The sequence below is a fragment of the Temnothorax nylanderi genome, unplaced genomic scaffold (genome assembly GCF_030848795.1).
Source record: "Temnothorax nylanderi isolate EJ_2023f unplaced genomic scaffold, tnyl_v1.0 TNYL_tig0492_pilon, whole genome shotgun sequence".
In the NCBI taxonomy this organism is placed as follows: Eukaryota; Metazoa; Arthropoda; class Insecta; order Hymenoptera; family Formicidae; genus Temnothorax; species Temnothorax nylanderi.
The window spans coordinates 113,766-130,076 of record NW_027249554.1 but is presented as its reverse complement, the minus strand read 5'-3'; the positions used below and the strand labels follow the sequence as shown (position 1 = coordinate 130,076).

General features: G+C 38.1%; 2 long non-coding RNA genes across 2 annotated transcripts; both read right to left on the bottom strand.

Moving 5' to 3' along the window:
• Positions 1 to 476: 476 nt before the first annotated feature.
• LOC139783359 (uncharacterized) lies at positions 477 to 2,371 on the bottom strand. Its single transcript, XR_011721233.1, has 2 exons — positions 2,319 to 2,371; positions 477 to 2,244 (listed from the first exon to the last, which is right to left on the bottom strand). It is a non-coding gene; the product is annotated as an uncharacterized lncRNA (long non-coding RNA).
• A 12,357-nt stretch (positions 2,372 to 14,728) lies between these two features.
• LOC139783357 (uncharacterized) lies at positions 14,729 to 15,506 on the bottom strand. The gene is made up of 2 exons (XR_011721232.1): positions 14,945 to 15,506; positions 14,729 to 14,875 (listed from the first exon to the last, which is right to left on the bottom strand). It is a non-coding gene; the product is annotated as an uncharacterized lncRNA (long non-coding RNA).
• Between the last annotated feature and the right edge of the window lie 805 nt (positions 15,507 to 16,311).

Sequence of the window (16,311 nt, the reverse complement as noted above, 5' to 3'; positions counted from 1 at the left end):
CCGTGCATTGATACTGCAGCCATGCAATACGGTCGCGATCGAGAAGAGATTGCGAGGAAAGAGTTAGCCGCAGAACTCAAGAAACATATACAATCTTGCGGATTATTTATTGATTGTGAAAATCCATTTTTGGGTGCTTCTCCTGATGGACTCATTGATGAAAATGGTCTGGTGGAGATTAAATGTCCTATGTCGGCTGAACATTTAACAGTGGAAGAAGCCATAAAGACATTACCCACCTTGAAAGGCATCTTTGATAAAAAAAGATGGAGATAAAATAAATCGAAACCATCGCTTTTTTTATCAAATTCAAGGTCAATTGAATATAACGCAACGAGAGTATTGCATTTTTGCCGTATGGACACCAAAAAGCATAAAAATAGTGCATGTAAATAGAGACAATGCTTTTTGGGAAACTAATATGCTGCCTTTCTTAAAACGCTTCTATCACGAATGCATGCTTCCGGAAATATTGGATAGTCGCCATAACAGGCACATGTCAATAAGGGATCCGAGTTATATTATAGAAGCACAGGAAGCAAGTAAAAAATTAAGTAGTCGAAAAACTATTGAGCAAAATGCAGTAAAGAGCGAAAATGTCATTAATGAAAATAACGAAACGTTAAAATGTGACATTTCGCCGATGAAAACAGCAATTACCACTGCTATGATTGCTCGAGATATGGAGCAGGATGATGATTGTACATATATTGGTACAAGCTACAAGCAAGATATAACCGAAGAGGATAAGGCAAGACGAATACTAAATTTAGATGAAGTTATTATACCTATTTCCATTGTGGAAAAGAATGTCTTGTCTTTCGACGAACTAACGGACGAATCGATAGATGAATTTTTACGCATTGTGAGAAAAAATACTCCCTTTGAAACGCAAAGTGTACAGTATCAAGGATTGCCTGATTATATTGACGCTAGTAAGAGCGATTTAAGCTTACAAATAATTGGAGGAAAAAATCTATACTCTGAAGAGGGAATTCAACACTGGCGATGTATATTTTGTGATGGCACCAAACTGTTTGTATATGACAGTATACCTGGCTGTACATACGACAGATTGGTGCTCAAGGAAAAAGAATATATAAAGCGTCGATATCCAAAAATAAGGCAAAGTGATATTATTTTTGAGAAAGTCGATGCACAACCAGACGGTACAAGTTGCGGAATTTACGCCGCAGCTTTTGTCACAACTGTAGCCTTAGGAGGCAATCCTTGTGATGAAAAATATTCCAAGGACGTAAAGTGCATGAGACAACACTTTATGAAAATTATAGAGGGAGATGAACTGTTGCCTTTCCCAAGACGATGAAAACATACGATCTAATATTATTTAGAAAGTTACGTACACTGTAATAATATTTCGAAAAATATTTGAATATCGAAAACATACCTGGGTAAAAAAATAAAAATAAAAAAAACAAAAAAATATAAAAAAATGCAAAAAAATAAAAATAAAAATAAAATTAAAACAATACAAAAAATACAAAAATAAAATAGAAATAAATGTCAGAAGCGTCTATTCGGACGGTACTGATTATAATAAAAATCAGATTCGTTTATTCCGACGGTACTGACAAAATTAATGCCAGAAGCGTCTGTTGTAACGTTACTGAATTTTACAAATGTATCATTTGCAAATAAAAATCGGAGAGACGAAAGAAAGATATTGGTTGCGTTCTCACGGGAATGGGCGTTGGAGGGGCCCATTCTATAATCTCAATATTTAATTTTTTTGAAATAATATTAATATTTGTTTATATTAAAATATTAATTATTAATTACTAATAATATTATTATTTATAATAACAAGACAAAAGGGCTTGCGAACTAGCAGGTTGTTAATGCTGACATGTATTTAAAATCATAACAATGACTTGACAATAACAAACGTTTCGGCCATAACTGTGGCCTTCTTCAGTGTAGTCGTTAATTTAAAATAATATACCCCCTTATACAATAAAGAATCATTCGCTTATAAATTAGATCGCCTGCTACATTCCAACGATTAAAACGCATTCGCTTACATACGCTCACATCCTACGCACACCGTCTCAGTCAGATCGCAGCTCGTAGACATATCGCGTCTGGTATTACTCCGAGCCTTCGTAAAGTCAGTTTGCCGCTCGCCGATATATCGCGTCTGGTAATCCTTCGAGCCCTCGCAGAATCATGATGGGAAGGAATCCGTCCCTACACCGTCTTCACAATACGGCAAGAATGGATGCCCTTATGTGGAAATTTATTTCGTATTAAATTAAAAAGAACCAGTAAACTTATACAGCTCAACCTGCACTAGCTACCTTCGCTCGCGGAAACGCTTCTCGAACGACACATATTCGTCAGTGGTCGGTCAGGTGTCAAATGCGAGCGTCAGCGGTCTATCCAGAGGGAAATTATGGAGGGGATAGAGTACGGGAGAGGAAGGAGAAGAGACCCACGTGGTAATCAGGAAGGTGGGAGAGTGTTAAGGATCGGGAGATAGGCTTCTGGCAATAACTCCGTGTCACTGTGCTTATTAAGACCGTCGCTCTGTCTCTTTATATGTAACATTTCAGAGATGAGACGTTTATTATATATCGGCTCACTGTCTAAGATCCTCACTCCTTCCCAATCTAATCTATGATCCGTTTTTAAACGATGTTCGGTAATAACTGATGGAGATCCGCTTCTCTTTAAGATATCGGATTTATGCTCTTTAATTCTGGTTTTGAGCTGTCTTTTAGATTGCCCCACATAAGTGGCATCACAATCCACACAACTTATCTTATAAACTATTCCGCAGTGTGCTGATATGTCTAATTTGTCCTTGCCCGTTGTGATAAACCTGTTCAACTTAAACGGAATCGTAAAGGCAGGGCGAAAATTAATATTTTTGGCTAACGTCGTAAAGCCATCTGAAATAGTTTTAACATACGGAATAGTAAAATTAGAAATCTTAGCAGATTGGCTGCTAGGTTGTGTGTTATGAGCTAGGAATTTAATTCTTCTTCTGATCGTAGAAAAAATGAAACCAAGCGGATATCCATTCTTAAGTAATGTGTTAATTGTGTTTTTTAAATTTTCCTTGTGAAACTGCGGGTGAGAAAGAGAGATGATCTTATCAATGAGCCCGTATATTACGCCTCTTTTGTGACAAAGAGGATGGTTGGAATTAAAATTCAAATATCTGCCTGAGTAAGTCGGTTTATGGAAATGGTCGAAAATAATTCTCTCATCCTCTATTACCATGGTAACATCCAAAAAATCGAGTTTGCCCTCGCGTCCGATTTCACACGTAAATTGCAACCGATCATGTAACGAATTGAACGTCTCCAGTGTATTCTCAATCTCATTACAAGGAGCATCCATTGCAATGTCATCGACATACCGAATATAAAACTGTGGAACATAATTAAGCCGTGATATTGCAACCCGCTCCAGATCACACATAACCATATCTGCCGCTATTGGCGATAGTGGAGACCCCATGGGGCTGCCAAAAATTTGCTTATAATATTTATTGTTAAATGAGAAGTATGTCGAGTTGAGAACCAATCGGATTGCAATAGTGAATTCGTCAAGCGGAATGTCTGTGAGCTTCGAAATCTCATCCCACCTATTTGTTACACTGTCCACCACCAAGTCTGTTGGAACATTGGTAAAAAGTGAAACGACATCCAATGATATCAGAGTACGATTAGAGTCGAACGGCATACCATTTAATTTATTAACCAAATGGTAGCTATTATTAATATGGCTAGGAGATTTCGAAACGCCCTTCGACAGAATTTCATGTAGACAGCACGCAAGCATGTACAAAGGGCTATTAATGGATGATACAATAATTCTAAGAGGATTGCCCGGCTTATGTATCTTAGGCAATCCGTAAGCTCTCGGTAGGATGCCGTCCGTACAATTAAGTTTTTGGTACATGGAGTGATCAATATACCCCTTCTTCTTCCACCTTGTTATTAAGGAGCGTAACTCGCTCGAGAGTTTTTTTACCGGATCTTTCTCAATTAATTGGTAAAAGGAAGTATCCGAGAGTGATAACTCCATATTCCTAATATATTCGACCTTGTCCAAAGCCACCGTGACACTGCCTTTGTCAGCTCTTGTAAAGAGAATTTCTGGATGTTCCCTAATGAACTTTTTGGTGGAATTAATCCATCCTAAAATCATTTTTTCGTTCTTGGTAACCGTAAGTTTCTTGTTGGCAACATTATTATTATAATTATTATTTATTATTATTTATTATTATTAATAATATAATTTTATACATTGTAGTTTTGAAAAATGTGCATTGCAAATTAGATCGCAATTTGAACTGAGGTGATTGTGTCGCAAAGTGTTAAACTCAGATAGGTTTTGCTTTGCAATGTACTATTTTCAAAATAAATGTATAATAATAGATAAAAAGTAAATTATATTAATGAGCTTGCATGTAAAAGAACAAGAAATATTTTATAAAGTATACTTCCCATAATATAATTGAGGTCACTTTGCGACGCGATCATAACTCAGTTTAAATTGCGATTCACTCGAATTATTAATTCGTGTTGTTTATTACTAATTAACATTACAATATTATATAACATTGTTTTACTTTCAGATTTAATAAATAATTTCTTTTATTATATTGATATTAATCTATGTACGTAGAGTTATTTATTGTTACACAGAGATTAGACTTGACATGTCTGAAGGGCGGATCACTAAACGAAGAGGCGTGGCTAGCGTTGAATCAACGCCATTATATTGCAGCAGGTAACGTATGCACAGTGGAGGTTTTAGTGAGTAGGAATCTCACACTATCCCGAAAAACCGGGGTGCCTTTTGAAGGTTTCCTCCGCTTTAAAAAAAAAAAAAAAAAAAAAAGCCATCTCACTAAACACAAGGTAACATAACATCAATGATCATCAATATATAATATTCATAGTTTTGCATGCAATTTTTTTATATACAATATTTTTTATATTATCTGGTACATCTTTTTTTCTAATTAGACTGATTGCTGATATATCTTTTAATATGCATAAAAATATATTTTTAAATAATTTCTTTTATTATATTGATATTAATCTATGTACGTAGAGTTATTTATTGTTACACAGAGATTAGACTTGACATGTCTGAAGGGCGGATCACTTTAAACGAAGAGGCGTGGCTAGCGTTAAATCAACGCCATTATATTGCAGCAGGTAACGTATGCACAGTGGAGGTTTTAGTGAGTAGGAATCTCACACTATCCCGAAAAACCGGGGTGCCTTTTGAAGGTTTCCTCCGCTTTAAAAAAAAAAAAAAAAAAAAAAGCCATCTCACTAAACACAAGGTAACATAACATCAATGATCATCAATATATAATATTCATAGTTTTGCATGCAATTTTTTTATATACAATTTTTTGTATATTATCTAGTACATCTTTTTTTCTAATTAGACTGATTGCTAATATATCTTTTAATATGCATAAAAATATATTTTTAAATTTTTAGTGCTTCTGCATGATAGTGCAATAATTTCAGATTTTTTGCCATCACCTATTACTTCAGACTATCAATCTTACTGAAAAGGAAGCTGTAGATTTAAACAAATAATGGAAAATTATGAATAATATGAGGTTTCCAACGCCGAGCTTTTTATGTAAACTCTTTCAAAGGATCTATCCATTCTTGACGGGGTAAAATAATAACTTGTAGAACAAATGCAATAAATATTAAATTTATAGTATTGATTTATATAACTAATTTTATTCTGTCTTTTACTCTCTCTCCCTCTCTCCATCCCTGTCCCTCTCTCTCTTAGTACACTGGGTAGCGTACACTTAGTATGGTAAAATCAGGATTTTTTAGAAGTGTGGTGTTAGGATTCTAGGGTATATTTGAAGAAAGAAAAACGGTAATGTTATTTAGGACAAGAAACTCTATTTATTTTTTCGTTCGATAAAATGTTGGGAAATATAAACGAAAATACATATATAAATGAAATACATTTTTTTTTATTGTTACTGTCGAAAGTAAATAATATTACATAAAACCAGTAATGCAATTGAACATAGATATACATACACACGCACACGCATACGCAATCGCACATACATACGCATACGCACATACATATATTATTTTTATTATTGTTTCTGTGGGCCCCAGGCCCCGTCCACGATGACGATATCACGGACATGGGACGTCTCCAGGATCATGCTCCGATTACTTTGTACTAACAATAAGAATAATTCTGCATAAATTTTTTTTTTGTGCCTTTATATCATATGTATTTTTCAAGCAAAGTGCATTTGCAGAATTTATGCGATGGAAGATGTATATACACACACACACACACACACACACACACACACACACACACATGTGTTTATATATGTATACATATATCTTCCATCGCGTAAATTCTGCAAATGAACTTTGCTTGAAAAATACATATGATATAAAGGCACAAAAGAAATTTATGCAGAATTATTCTTAGTACAAAGTAATCGGAGCACGATTCTGGAGACGTCCCGTGTCCGCGATATTGTCATCGTGGACGAGGCTCCGGGCCCAGAGAAAAAATAATCGTACTAACGATAGACCCCCGATATTGTCGTACAAAATGTATGTCTACCTATCCCACTATCCCTAGCTTCTTCTCCTCTGTATATTATAATGAAAAAAACGTATCCAACTAAAAAAGGCCCGTTTAGCGACATAGGAAGCCGATGCCAGTCTCACGCGAAAAGCGAACGTCGAATTTATAACACAATGGCTGCGTTCGGGAAGCGCGCTATTAGCGCTATTGCATCATTCTATCTTTATTGTTCATCAGGTGTAAAACAAGGATAAAATAAGCAAATAGCACTAATAGTGTCTTCCCGAACGCACCCAATAAATTAGTATTTAGCATCTCGAATTTCTATCAAGAAACGAGACAGGTCATTTTTTTGTTTTCTAACCGAATTTTACTAATATCTAAACGTCAGAAACGCACGTGTTCCGAGTTAGCACAGTCCGACAGATTTCTTCCTATAGACGGCATAGTTGCCAAAATATATTTCATGCATGAAAAGAAAATTAATCTGCAAAAATCAAATAATATTATGAGCGCGAAAAAATATACACGAAGAATTTATTTTGAGAATCAGAAAAATTAAAAAAACGCGACAAAGGTTTTTCCCTCCGGATAAAATTCCAACGTGCGCTTCTAAGGTCAACGCGCATCCTTTGCTAAACGAATGAATTCATACACATTTTGCTGCCAGATTTTTATTGACGTGATACAGACGGGTGTACATCTGAGCCTCAATAAAACGCGAGTAATCGTAAATCAATTATGCGAAAGATATTAGATCTTATATTCGTCAATAAAGTTATAAAATCCGCAAACAATGCGAAAATTTGCGCATAGTCCCTCGTGATCAAATATAAATGCATCGCGTCGCTTCGCTAATGATCGGATAAACACTTTCTCGAAAACGCAACAAAATATTTGCTCCACGAAATAAGCTCGCACAAATCGCATCTGACAAAACTGAAATTTAACAATTATATATAAAATCAAAAGCTATAAATTAGTTTTTTGTTTTGAACAAGAGAAGTTGAGACACGTAGCGATAAAATTGAATGAATTCTCAACACGATAAAAATAAGTTTAATAATTTTCTTCTACGGTTTTCGTTTCCTTTTTAAGAAATAAAGATGTTAAAAAAAATCAATATAAAGTAATATGTTACAAAAGTTTCTCTTGGTGTAAATTTTCAAAAGGAGGAAAGCAAGTTTGAAAGAATAATATGATAAATCAACATTCTCTGAATACATATTAGAAACCATTTTTTTATATACAATTTCTTTTATATTATCTGGTACATCTTTTTTTTCTAATTAGACTGATTGCTAATATATCTTTTAATATGCATAAAAATATATATTTAAATTCTTAGTGCTTCTGCATGATAGTGCAATAATTTCAGATTTTTTGCCATCACCTATTACTTCAGACTATCAATCTTACTGAAAAGGAACCTGCGTAGATTTAAACAAATAATGGAGAATTATGAATAATATGAGGTTTCCAACGCTGAGCTTTTTATGTAAACTCTTTCAAAGGATCTATCCATTCTTGATGGGGTAAAATAATAACTTCTATAACAAATGCAATAAATATTAAATTTATAGTATTGATTTATATAATTAATTTTATTCTGTCTTTATATAGAAAAATATACACTCAGTCTTAGCATCAGAGTAGAGGGTAACGCAGCTGATGAACAGTATAGATATAATAACAAACTGAATAAAAATCTTATTAATATCATTATGTTATAATAATTAAGATTTTTATTCAGTTTGTTATCTATACTGTTCATCAGCTGCGTTACCCTCTACTCTGATGCTAAGACTGAGTGTATATTTTTCTATATAAAGACAGAATAAAATTAGTTATATAAATCAATACTATAAATTTAATATTTATTGCATTTGTTATAGTAGTTATTATTCTACCCCATCAAGAATGGATAGATCCTTCGAAAGAGTTTTACATCATTCATTTACATTACAAGAAAACATATTATTAGAGATGCAGTAAATTGCCAAGTCTAATAAGTACCCGCGTCAATACATACTATGTATACTAATTCACATTCTCAATTATGCTACTGTTATTATTTGTCATCAGACAATTATAAACATACACATAATAATTAGATACATATTATATATATATACGAACATGTGTACATAAGAATATATGTAATTTATAAAAAGCGGGTGCTTATTAGCCTTGATACGTTACTGCCTTCTGCTACGGACGGCCAGAAAGCATTTTTCAGGTTCAGGCCGTATTGAATCCATAGACGCGGCAACGCCGCACGCCGCACGGCGTTGCCGCGTCTATAGCATATGTCTCTACCGTGCGTCCGTGTGAGCAATTCAGTGGTGTGTGTACGTGTACGGACATACACCACTACATAGAACCTGAAATTAGTTTTTCAACGTTGGTAACACTGAAACCGGAGTTTCGCGTTGTCACCACTCACCACGCGAGGTCTCCAATATCAATTCGGAGTTTGCCTCGGTCTCCTGCCGACCCTTAGGTGGTGGCGCTTTCGCGTCGGAGTTTGGCCTTTAGTTGACGTTACCGACGTCAAGGAAGTTCGGCCGTCGCTATAAGATCCCCTTAAGGTTGAGGGAAGTATCACTGAGGAACCATTTTGCGAAGGGTGTGTGCTAGGTAAGCAGCACCGTCTCTATTTTCCAAGGTCAGGAGCGAGGCGAGCTGTTAAGCCAGGAAATGTTTTTCACATAGACCTGTGTGGTAAGATGAGCAGGCCCTCACTGGGTGGAGCTAATTATTTTCTGTTATTGAAGGACGATTACTCACGATATTGTTTCGTATATTTCCTTAAAGAAAAGTCAGATGTACTGAAGCACTTAAAGCAGTTCTGCGTTGATGTAAGCGCTGACGGACACACCATTCGCAAGATACGCAGTGACTGTGGTCTAGAATTCTGCAATTGTTCGAGTTCCGTCGAACTTGGCCGCGATCTCCGTGCCAAACACGACAATACGGCCCCCGCTCCGCCCGCGCTCCGGCCCTGCCGATCGATACGATCACGCGTCGATGAAACGCGTCGCGCTCCCCGATTCGTCGGAGCACCGTAGCGGCCTGCTCCGACACGTGCATTGCCCTAACGAGCGAATAGCGATCCAGCTTTCTTTGCGTGTTCGTTTCTGAAAAACGAAATTCTCGAGCTAACTGCGTTGAAGTCTCACGCAGAAACGTTGGTCGAAAGTCAGTCGCCTCAGTTCTCGCTACCTTCGCCTCGCACCGTCTGAATCGCTATTCGATCGTATCGTACTCCAGTACATGCGCGTATCGAAATATTATATTTAATTTAAATATTATATTTGTTATCCCTGAAGTTAAGTATTGTTCGAGGGGTCCGCAAACCGCCGATCGTGCTCCGCTCGCTACCGTTCCTCTGCTTCGCGTGCTCAAGATCTCCGCTCGCCGTGAACAAGATATCCGCCCCGCGAAAAGCTTCGAGCCAGAAGCTTGGGCAAGATTTCCGCTCGCGACTATAGGCAGCTACCAAAGGACGGGTACGAAGATTTCCGCATTCGCGGTGCACGATTCGTCGTTCCCCCTCGTGTAATTAATAAAGAGTTGATTGTTGAACAAAAACTGTGTCTCGCGAGTGCTCTCTTATTCCCATTCCTCCAGCGAATCTTCGGATTCGCGTTACACACGCTTCTCGCTTAAATCTGAGCGGAACTCAGCGTCAGGGCGATCTTGCCGAGATCGACGCCCGAACAGCAATCAAGAAGTAAATAATTTCCTACAGTCACAGGGGATTAAACATGAGACCACCACACCGAGAGCACCGGAGCAAAATGGATTCATCGAGAGACAAAACAGGACTATAGTTGAGTCAGCGAAATCCATGCTTCACGCCAGAAAACTGCCATTGGCCCTATGGGCAACTCACACTGCAGTGTATTTGAAAAATAACTGCGACGGACCCGTTGGACGGAGACACGCCTTATCAAAGATGGCATGGCACCAAGCCGTCAGTCAAGCATCTACGAGTGTTCGGAAGCGTGGCATACGCACATATTCCAAAGAAATCAAGGACAAAATGGCACGAGAACTCGAATAAGTATTTAATGGTAGGATATGCTGAGAACTGCAAGGCTTATCGGGTTTATAATCCAATAAGACACAAATGCTACGTAAGGCGAGACTTTATTTTCGATGAGAGAAAACCCGATCGACTGTCAGTCATCATTCAACAATCCGATCAAACTAGCGACGATGAAGATGATGTTTTCAGTGGAAGCAAGAGTGGGAATGTCTTGGACGTCAAGAAAAAGTCTCACTGCATAGAATCGAAGCAGAGCAATAGAAATTCAAAGAAACCAATCGAAAGGGATCCCTACCCGTTACGACAACAGCGCGACGCGGTACTGATAGATCAGAAGATACGGCGACTGCAGCAGAAGTATTACTCACGGAAATGGACCCAACCACGTTGGAAGAGGCCCTGAACAGTTCTGAAGCTAATCATTGGAGACGAGTGATCGTTGATGAGCTCGATTTATTAGTGAAAAATGGCACCTGAATCCTAGTGTCAAGACCAGCCTATGCTAATGTTATTGGAAATCGCTGGATCTTTAAGAAAAAGCACAAGGCAGACGGCTCCATTGACAAATACAAAGCTCGTCTAGTGGTCAAGAGCTATGCACAAAAATACGGATTGGACTACAATGCTACGTATGCCCCAGTTGCTAGCCATGAATCTATTCGACTCGTGCTGTCACTTGCTGCATCTTTCGATCTGGACATAATTCAGTTTGATGTAATAACTGCTTTCCTTAACAGTGAATTGAAGGAGGAAGTCTACATGGAGCAACCGGACGGCTTCGAGAAGGATGATCGAGTGTGTCGCTTAATGAAGAGTCTCTATGGGCTCAAGCAAGCGTCTAAGCAGTGGCACGACAATATTTCTGCAGTCTTACGAGCCGCAGGTTTGCAACAAAATTAAAAGGATCCGTGCGTATTTAGCTACTGTCAAGGTCGTATAATAATCCTTTTAGTACTGTATGTAGATGACGGATTAATTTGCTCAAATGACAAAGAAATAACTAAAAGATTGTTGAGAAAACTAGAATCAAACTTTGAAATAAGATATAACAAAGCTGAATATTTTATAGGTATCCAGATCGAGAGGGACAGAAGTCTTGGAGTGTTAAAACTGCATCAGACTGCCTATGCGCAAAAGGTTCTAAGCGAGGGGTTCACAACTATTGAAATTCGGTGTACAGGCCACCATGAAATCCGGCTGAAATCCGACTGAAATCCACGAAATCCTTGAAATCCTGCTGAAATCCTTGAAATTCGACTGAAATCTTTAACATCTGGTTGAAATCCCCTGAAATCCGACTGAAATCCTCTGAAATTCGATTGAAATCATTGAAATCCGACTGAAATCCGAGTAAAGTTCTATGAAATCCTTCACAAATTTTTTTCGTTGTCCTGCGAAATCTTTTTGGACTCGGTGTTTTGGACTGTTGTGCCGCCAACGCGCTTTGCTGACACAGAAGCGAACGTTCACTACGTTCAGCGCGAGCGGCACCCGGCTTTTGGCAGCGTAGCGAGCGTAGGGCGTTGTGAGCAGTTGTGAGTTGTGTGAGCCGAAGCGTTTGGTAGTTTGACTTGAGATCGTTCATGGTGAGTAATTTTTAGAACAATGGACGCAGTAATACAAAATACTACTATTGTATCAAAAGTTTTGCTATTTTAACATGTTTATATTTGTCCTTGTATTTTAAGTTTCTCAGTACGTATATTCTCTGAGTTGGACTGAGGCAAGACGGTCGGTCACAAAAAGACGCCCAAAGATCAGATTTGAACGGATTTGGATACTGAAGTTCGCTGTATTTTGTACCTCCGATTGAAATCAATGTGACGAGAGAGATTGCGCTGTTAACCGTAGAAAAAATATACAACAATCAAGTCAGCACTTGATTAACAAAGAGGTTAGTTACACTTTGTTTTCCGCGAACAAGCGAAACGCGATGCAGATTCTCATCGTAATGTAAGTCGCTAAAAAAATATTGTAAAACCGCATGAATGTCGTTAGGCCTAAGTGCGAGTGCACAAAACGTTGCGAATGCGTTTTGGCTACTTAACGAGTCAGCAGAGCGAGCCATACGCAACAGCCGTGTAAACCCCGCGATAGTAGTAACCGAAGCGATCTCCGACATAAGCGAAAACGTACGTCGTAATTTAGAAAATTACTATTCGAGCGAAAGTTCGCCCGAACCTAGCGAGCGTGAATTAATAATTCTCGGCGAGACAACCGATGAATTAACCGCGAGTCACGAGGAACAAATCTCCGACGCGGAATCTGACATAAGCACGCCCAGCAGAGTATCACACCGTCGTGAATATTCTTTAACATCTTACGATTCAAGCATTTTTGAGCCCCAAGAATATTATACGAGCATGAGTCACTTAAGAGTAAATGAACAGCGAAACGTTCCCGCCGAAGAAGTCGACAGAGAAATCGACCGCTTACGCGACGAATCAAGCCGGATAAACGCGACCGAGCAAATACGAGGAAATGCGGTAAGCTCTCCAGCCCAACAACCTGACGATGTTAGAGCAATGGTACACGATATGATGAACATAATGCACGGTTTGAGATTAGACATAGATAGCTTGCGCGAAAGGAGGCAACCGTCGAGCCCGTTCGCCGACGAGCAAAACCGACGCGATTACGGGTACGATAGACACAATATTGCGTACGGGCGCACTTCAAATGATATCCGAAACCAAGCCGAACATGCGATAGGGTACTTGAGATTAAAAGAAGCTCGAGACATGATCCCCGAATTTGACGGAAATTCAAGCAAACTCCAAGAATTCTTAAGCGCACTATCATACGCGATAAAGAATATTAACCCTCTAGAAGAAGGAACATTATTAGAATCGGTTTTATGCACGAAACTTAAAGGAAGAGCTATGACAGACTTCCAAACGCGAGAAATTCAGGATTTCCAGCAATTAAAGACAGAACTAGAAATTTCTTATCTGAGTAGAAAAAGCACCACGCATCTCCAGTTAGAATTTAACACGTTGAAACAAAAACAAGCGATCGTTCGGACTCAGAGCAGATAAGTTAGCCATGGAATTGTACGGAAAGAACGGACATTACGGTCGCGATTGCAGGACAAGCCGATACGCGAACCGATTTTCGTTACCAAAACCAGACAGATATTCCCGCGTAAATACAATTGAAAAATATTGTAAACATTGCAAAAAGGCAGGACACGTACGCGAGGCATGCTGGTTATTACATGGGTGACCTGGCAAGGAACAGGTAAATCAAGCCAAGCAATATAGAGGACCACAAAAAGGCAATTATAAAGCCATGGATCTAAAAAAGAAAAATTCTAACTTTACGCAAAATAGCGACGAAGAAGACGAAGCAAAACAGCCACGACTAGCGATCGAATACCAAGTTTCACACTTAAACGATACGCAGCGATCGCATACAGGGTTAGATCTCGTTACCCTACCAATGAAAGAAGCTAAACAAGGTAAGGTGAATCTATTGTTTGATACCGGAGCTGCTATATCACTAGTTAAGGTGAAGCACCTAAAGGGAGAAATGCTAATTGACACAGAGGAAATAACGCTCACCGGAGTGACCGGACACCAGGTACAGACTATTGGAAAGGTCGAGGCAACCATTAAACTCAAGGATCACCAAATCCGACACGTTATAAACGTAGTTAACGATAATTTTCCGATAGAATATGACGGAATCTTGGGAGTAGACTTCTTGAAGAAGCAACAAGCCACTTGCAATTACAAAAATAAGCAGTTGCAGATTGGACAGAATATACTGAAACTGTACCCTTACAAAAAACTAATACTAAAACCTCGTAGCGAAACAATCATACAGGTTGTTACCGATAAAAGTAAGAGAGGTATAATACAAGTGGAAGAAATCATTCCAGGAGTAATAATAGGAAATGGCTTGGTGGAGCCTGAAAATTTCTTATGCAAGGCAAGTATTTTAAACACGACCGACGTCCCGGTCGAGATAGCGACACCGCATGTAACCATAGAGGAAATCGAACAGTGCGAACCAGAAGAGATATATATTACTCAATTAAATAGAGAACAAGAAGTTTGAGTCGCCAGTAGATAATTAAAAATTACTAAAGATGTTGTAATCGACCCAACTGGCCAAATTTATTAATCGAAAAACGCTACGTTTCGACCGAGGATCCGGTCCTTTTCAAGCGTGTATACAAAACTCACAAATGTCGATTAGTCAAGCATAATGCCCTAACTACACCGAATCTAAAAGCTAAACGACACAAAATTAATTTGCAATTAAGTGAAAATTATATCAATATTATACGAAACAGAAACTTACATATTTGTGCGTCGGAATCTAAGTAATAACAAATTTGTTAAACGGTATATTTCGTGAAATGTTTGTAACATGACATAGCAGTGCGGTGGTACAATTTAGACTGATGAACCTGACAATTATAAACAGACTGGTGCCGTAAACAATAAAAGGCAAGAACATAGAGAGGGAAGCAGCGGAGAGGAGAGACCAGCTATATTTCTTTTATGATATGTTCGTAGAGAACGTTAAGATTCTCCGTGTCCTTTTGCAAATTGATGGTGTCGTCAAATTTTTTAATAAAAAACATCTCCGCTATTTCTCTCTTTCTGGTCTGTCCTTCCTTATGTAATATTTCAGGTTTTCCCCAGTCAAAATCATGCCCATAGGATATTCGGTGTTCACTCACTACAGAAAGATTGCTAGCGTGTTTTCTAATATCGCTCTGGTGTTCCCTGAGACGCGTACACAGATGCCTTTTAGTCTGCCCTATATATGTGGCCCTACAATCCCTGCAGTTAATTTTGTACACTATGTCAGTTTGTTTTAGGTCGTTAATTCTGTCTTTGCCCCGTCTTATTAAGCAATCAAGTTTTTTAGAAACCGTGTATAAGGTAGTGATGTGGAGTTCATTTAAAGTACGGCAAATGCTATCACTCAACGTTTTTATATAGGGTAAAGGTATGCAGTTTTTAAAATCAAAAGTTGTGTTATTGTCAGTGGGAGTATTAAGTGTGTTGTTACGTGTTTTGAGAGTGTTTAGACGTTTGGCAATGTGTTTATTAACGATTGGTTTAGGAAAACTGTTGTTGTTCAAAATTTCTTTAATTATCTTAATATTGCCATCGTGGAATTTTTCATTAGAAAGTAAAACCGCGCGATCAACCAAGCTAGTAATAGTGTTCAATTTGTATTTTAAAGGATGGTTAGAATGAAAATTTATGTAACGTCCAGAGAACGTCGGTTTTCGATACCAATTGGTTATTAATAAGTTGCCATTCCTAATTACAGTCGTATCCAGGAAGTTGAGTGACGCATTCGTTTCAATTTCATAAGTGAACCTAAGTCTAGGATGATATCCGTTGAAAACTTTTAAAATCAAGCCCACACTTGTTTTGGGAATCACCGCAAAAATGTCATCGACATATCTAATGAATATCCGGATGTTAAAATTCAAAAGGCTTAGGCAATGCGTCTCTAAGTCATCCATGACAATATCAGCGACGACCGGCGATAAAGGAGATCCCATGGGGCTGCCGAAGATTTGTTCGTAAATTTCGCCGTTAAAACTAAAACTAGTGGACGATAAAATAAGATCAATTGCGTGTAAAAACTGTGATAAATTGAGGTCAGTCTTGCTAGAAATATAGTTCCACCTTTTTTCAATTCCC